Source organism: Panthera tigris, chromosome X (assembly GCF_018350195.1).
Source record: "Panthera tigris isolate Pti1 chromosome X, P.tigris_Pti1_mat1.1, whole genome shotgun sequence".
Lineage (NCBI taxonomy): Eukaryota > Metazoa > Chordata > Mammalia > Carnivora > Felidae > Panthera > Panthera tigris.
Genome location: NC_056677.1, coordinates 115,794,714 through 115,801,511, shown reverse-complemented (window position 1 = coordinate 115,801,511; position 6,798 = coordinate 115,794,714). Strand labels below are relative to the sequence as shown.

The 6,798-nt window shown below is 37.6% G+C and overlaps 1 pseudogene; it reads right to left on the bottom strand.

Moving 5' to 3' along the window:
• Nucleotides 1-3,556: 3,556 nt before the first annotated feature.
• LOC102971394 lies at nucleotides 3,557-4,533 on the bottom strand (annotated as a pseudogene).
• Between the last annotated feature and the right edge of the window lie 2,265 nt (nucleotides 4,534-6,798).

Below are 6,798 nucleotides of genomic sequence, written 5' to 3'. Positions count from 1 at the left end.
ATGTTTTGTTATATGACTATATCAATGTCAATATCCTTGTTTATGATATCATACTGTAGTTTGCAAGATTTTACCATTGGGGAAATTGGGTAAAGAGTATACGGGATCTCTGTATTATTTCTTAAAATTTCGTGTGCATCTACAATTATTGCAAAATAAAAAGTTTAATTTTAAAAAAGACAAGCAGCAGAAAGGGAGAATACATTTGCAAAAATATGTATCTGATAAAGACTTGTACCCAGAATACACAAAACTTTTACACCTTAATGCAAATAAACAATCCTATCAAAAAATGGGCAAAAGGTTTGAATAGACATTTTACCAAGGAAGAAATTAACAAATAAAAATCCAATAAAACACTTCTATATACTCTATATATCTATATATACAGGAAGACTATAATAAAAAAGACAGACAGTAACAAGTGTTACAGAAATTGGAAACCATATACATTCTTGGTGGGAATAAAATTGCACAGCTCCTTTGAAAAAATATTTGGCAGTTTCTCAAAAAATTGAACACAGTATTACCATATGACCCAGGAATTTTACTGTAAGCATATACCCAATAAAATTGAAAATATTTTGGGTCCACACCCAAAAAGACTTGTTAACAAATTTTAATAGTATAATTAATTATTCATAATAATCAAAGGTTATAAACAACTTAAATGTTCCTCAACTTACAGATGAATAAATTAAATGTGGTGGATCCATTCAATGGAATATGATTCAGTGATAAAAAGAAATGAGATTCCTCAAAAAATTAAAAATAGAACTACCCTACAACCCAGCAATTGCACTACTATATATTTATCCAAGGGATACAGGTATGGTGTTTTGAAGGGACACATGCACCCCAATGTTTATAGCAGCACTATCGACAATAGCCCAAGTATGGAAAGAGCCCAATGTCCATCAATGGATGAATGGATAAAGAAGATGTGGTATATATATACAATGGAGTATTAGCAACCAAAAAGAATGAAATCTTGCCATTTGCAACTACATGGATAGAACTAGAGGGTATTATGCTAAGCGAAATTAGTCAGAGAAAGACAAATATCATATGACTTCACTCGTAGGAGGACCTTAAGAGACAAAACAGATGAACATAAGGGAAGGGAAGCAAAAATAACATAAAAACAGGCAGGGGGACAAAAACATAAGAGACTCTTAAATGTGGAGAACAAACAGAGGGTTGCTGGAGGGGTTGTGGGAGGGGGGTGGGCTAAATGGGTAAGGACATTAAGGAATCTACTCCTGAAATCATTGTTGCACTATATGCTAACTAACTTGGATGTAAATTTAAAAATGAAAACAAAAAGAACAAAACAAACAAACAAACAAAAAACAGCCACATCTTAAACTCACCAAGTTATGCACATTAAATATGTATAGCTTTTTGTATGTCAATCATTCTTCAATAGGGTGGTTTAAAGACAAACAAACAAACAAATAAATAAAAATTTAAAGTTTAAAAAAAGAAATTAATACATGCTACATCTCAAAAACATTTTGCTTAGTGAAAGAAGCCAGACATAGAGACCACATATTTTGTTATTCCATTTATATGAAATATCCAAAAAAGCAAAGTTATAAAGATAGAAAGGAGGCTAGCGGTTGCCTGGTATGTTAGTGGTGGATAACAGGATTCACAGTAAATGTGCATGAAGTTTTTTATCGAGGTTATGAAAATGTAAACCTGATTCACGGTGATGGTTTTAGCAGTTATGCCAAACTTAATAAATTTTCCCAAAAATGTCATTGAATTATACATGCAACGGGAGAGTTTTATGATATGCAAAATATGCCTCCCTAAAACAGTTTCAAAACAACCACAAAAGAATTCTGTATGTTGATTATCTATCACAGGTTACTGGGTAGTGTAGTTTTTACTCTTGAGAATACCAATTACTTGGGTATTTTCTTTCTCTTGATTGTTCTTTCCATTGAAGTCTACTGGGAACTCAAATCAGATGCAGAATTTTTAGTGTAACTGGTATCTTGAGAATCGTTAGATGATGGGCTATCATTGCTCACTTTTGTGTAAGTGATGAAATCAAAGTAAGAATATGTCTTTTCTTCCCAGTTCAACTCAAACTCTATGTTGTTTTAATTCCATATCAGAATGATTGAGTAATATTCTTTCTGAGATGCATTTACCAGGTACAGTGTTGACATTATTTGAGCAATCTTTTGCAGGAAATCTGCAGAACATGAGAAAAGCAATTATCTCTATCTAGATAGTTCCAAAGTCCTTTTATAGATGTTACTTAAGTATTTGGGTCACTGCACACATCCATCAAAAATGACTTTATTTTCTGGATGTAGCTATCATTGTCACTTAAAAATATAACCTATGAAAGGAATTCATAGTGACAGAAGTACATTATGCAGATAACTTCCAAACATTCTAATATTTGTCATTTAATGAAATGTGTCCATTCCTGCAAAGTCAGCTATGAGCTGTGTATGTGTATGTGCATATACGGACTGGAAAGAGACAAATGAAATCATCTTTATTCATAATCAAGCTAATTGTGTAGAAAAATTCCAGTAAATCTGGAAAAAAAAACCTGTGGAGGGAATAAGTGAATTTAGCACGATTGCGTGGTATACGATCAACACGCAAACCTATTTCCATGTACTGGCAATGAACAATTGGAAACTGAAATTTAAAACAAAATTCAATTCACAATCACCCAAACAACATGAAATATTTATGGGTAAATCTAACACTCCATGAAGAAGATTGTTTTAAAAATTAATAGACTTTATTTTTTAAAGTAATTTTAGATTTACAGAAAAACTGAATAGAAAGCACAGGGATCCTTCCCTGCCCACACAGCTTCCGCTACTGTAAACATCTTGCATTATTATGCCAAATTTTTTCAATTGATGAACCAATATGAAACCATTATTATTAAAAAATCCATAGCTTACATTATGATAAGCTTACTCTTTGTGTTGCTCATTTTATGGGTCTTGAGAAATCCATAATGTCATGCATCCACCATGGCTATCATACTGAATAGTTTCACTGCCCTAAAAAATCTCCCGTGCTCCACCTATTCATCCCTCCCTCCATCAACCCGAATCCCTGGTTGCCACAGATCTTGTTACCATCTCTATAGTTTTGTCTTTCCTAGAATATCATATAGTTGGAATCTTACGGTACGTACCCTTTACAGACTGGCTCCTTTCATTTAGAAATACGGGTATAAGTTTCCTCCATGTGTTTTTGAGACTTAATAGCTGAAAGTTTGTGTCTGTTATAGGGACAATTTGAACATCAAAATGATGATGATTGAACTTAAGAAGAGACTGATGATTTCTTTTTTCTTTTTTTTTTTTGTGGGGGGAGCTGGGTACAGTATACTTTGTTGATGGTACCTGATAGGTAGGGTTCCCCAAGCCCTTCCCCTTCTTCAGGGGGTTTTGGATGGAAACTGTGTAGAAGCAGGGAGATTTTCAGTGTGTTTGGGGCAAGGACTCCCCAGCAGCTGAGGGCCTCTCCCTCTTGCTGTTGCTGTGACTGGTGGTCCAGAGAGCTCTTACTCCTTGGAGGCCATGTGGACCATAAGGTCCACCACCCAGTTGCTATGGCCAAATTCATTGTCATAACAGGAAATGAGCTTGACAAAATCATTGAGAGCAATGCTAGCCCCAGCATCAAAGGTGGAAAAGTAGATGTCACTGTTAAAGTGACAAGAAACAACCTCTTCCCCGGTGTAGCCAGGATGCCCCTGCTTCACCACCTTCTTGATGTCATCAAGTGTTTGGCAGCTTTCTCCGGGCAGCACGTCAGATCCACAATGGACATGTTGGGGATGGGGATATGGAAGATCACGCCAGGGAGCTTCTCATTCAGCTCCAGGATGACCTTGCCCACAGCCTTGGCAGTGCCAGTAAAAGCAGGGATGATGTTCTGGGCAGCCCCTCGGCCATCACGCCACAGCTTCCCAAAGGGGCCGTCCACGGTCTTCTGGGTAGCAGTGGTGGCATGGACTGTGGTCATGAGTCTCTTCACGATGCAGAAGTTGTCATGGATGACGTTGCCCAGAGGGGCCAAGCAGTTGGTGGTGCAGGAGGCATTGCTGGCAATCTTGAGGGAGTCGTCATACTACTCATGGTTCAAACCCATCACAAACGTGGAGGCATCAGCACAGGGGGCAGAGATGATGACCCTCTTGGCCCCAACCTTCGAGTGAGCCCCGGACTTCTCCATGATGGTCAAGACCTCAGTGGACTCCACAACATACTCAGCACCATCACCCCATCTGATGTTGGTGGGTCCTCACTCCTGAAAGATGGAGATGGGCTTTCCATCAATGACAAGTTTCTTTTCTCAGCTTTGACTGTGTCGTGGAATTTGCCATGGGTGGAATCATACTGGAACATGTAAGACCCCATAGTTGAGGTCAACGAAGGGGTCATTGATGGTGACAATATCCACTTTCCCAGAATTAAAAGCAGCCCCAGTGACCAGATGCCCAATATCGCCAAATCCGTTTATTCCGACCTTCACCATCGTGTCTCCAGGATGCGGCTGGCACCGCACCAGGAGATGTGGCTCTCTGTCGGACAGGGCGAAGAAGAGAGCCGAGACAGATAATTTCCAATAGCATGCAGTTACCAGAATTTTATTTCGTTCTCTTGGTAAATAGATGATCTACCTGAGGAAATCAATAGGTCTTCTGTCTCTGCCATCTCAGAATGAAGAGAATCACTCCATGTGTCCTCTTCATGAACCTATATTCTCTCAATATTTTCTACCTCTGTCAGCTTCCTGACACGTCTATTTGTGCATTTTTTGAACAATCCATTTGTGATTAATTTCCTTATTTCCTATCTAGAGCCAACTTTGCTTTATTTCACACAAGCTTGCGTGAATCTTTGAAAAATAAACTCACGATATAAATATATTGGCCTGAATTATTGATAAGTCATGCAAAGTTATTGTGCTTTGCTGTAATCTGGAACACTTGCATGAAATAGCAAAATAAAAAAAGTTCAGTTTTCACATATTCTTTTGATGCCTTATATATCTAAATACACAAAACATGGCCCAGCCATCAGTTTATTTAGCTACGTATTTCTTTCATATGCGGTGTGCTTCAGCTATATGGAGTTAAAAATTGATGCCATTATTTTGAGTTCTATATAAATTTCTTTTTGATGTTTGCATCTTACCAATTGCACCAAATAATTTTGTTTTGGGGACCACAAACCATTTCTGTCAGCCATGTTCCACCCATTGTTTTAGAAATTCGTTGGGGCGCCTGGGTGGCTCAGTCGGTTGAGCGTCCGGCTTCGGCTCAGGTCACCATCTCGCGGTCCGTGAGTTCCAGCCCCGCGTCGGGCTCTGTGCTAACTGCTCAGAGCCTGGAGCCTGTTTCACATGCTGTGTCTCCCTCTCTCTCTGACCCTCCCCCGTTCATGCTCTGTCTCTCTCTGTCTCAAAAATAAATAAACGGTAAAAAAAAAAAAAATTAAAAAAAAAAGAAATTCCATCTAAATTCCATTTAGATTTCCATTGTTTTAGAAATCTGCTTTACATGTTCATTTTACTTTTAATTATAGACCGTTCACTTGCCTTATACTTAATACAAAGGTTGAAAGTATCTCATCTTTCACAGCTTTCTCCTTTGAAGAACTCTTATATTCTTAAATGTCAATTAAAACGTAATAAAACACTTTCAATTCACACTGCACTGCAGTTTTTAGCACATGATTGTTTTCAATGTCCCCGATTTGGGATAAAAATAGTTTGGGTGTTGTGTTTTCTTCATTTCTAGCTTGGAGTACCAGAGTATATTGAAAACATGTGTCGTATTGTGAGTAGCTCGTGTCACTTCTCCACACAGTACTAGAAATCAGTTTTGATTTGACATTTACGTTAAATCATTTTCATACTGCTAGTAAAGATGTAGTTCCATGTACAGGTACAAAGTACAATGTAACATATAGATCAATATGAAATATAATCCTTGCCTTCTAAGAGCTTATGGTCTAATTAAAGAGATAAACCAGATGTGCACGTGTATGCGTATAGACACTCGCGGAGTCAAGTAGCAAAACGAAGCATGATAACCAGTGGCAAAGCATAGAACTTGAAGTTGAAGAGCTGAAGTTTGATATGTGGATCTGCCTGTTGCTGTGTGACCCTGAGCAAGTTACTCAACCTTGCCAAGTTCCAGTTGGTTCATCTTAAAAACAGGAGTAATAAATGCACAGTGATAATGTGAAGATTATACTGAATAACATGTATGAAAGTCTATGGGGTCTCATACCCAAATCCATAAAGCTCCTTTGTTCTACTCGAATGTAGCACTAGGGCAATGGCTACAGCCATCGCTTGGACCTCCAGTTCAGATACTCTTGCACAGTACTCGAAAGGCATTCTGCTATTCGGGAAAGAATAGCAGCGTCAGACCTACTGGATTTTGAATAATAGCTTGAGCTATTCGTGGTTGTATGACATTGCACAAGTGACTTAACCCATCTAATTCTTAATTTCATCATTTTCAATGGGGATATTATTATCCACTTACTAAGGAGTTATTGGGAAGATTAAAATAATAATATTATTATTTAAGTTAATACCTAATGCCCAATAGATAATGAAACATGTATTTACTAAAGTGGACGATTTTTTCAGCCCTTTACAAAGACCACAGGAAGTTCAGCTGAGAAGAGTGAAACCTATACTCTGAAAAAAATTATGAAGTATTCATGAGTTTGTCTGTCTATGGTAGAGTTATGTGCAATTACAAATTGGTCTATAGAGAATCAC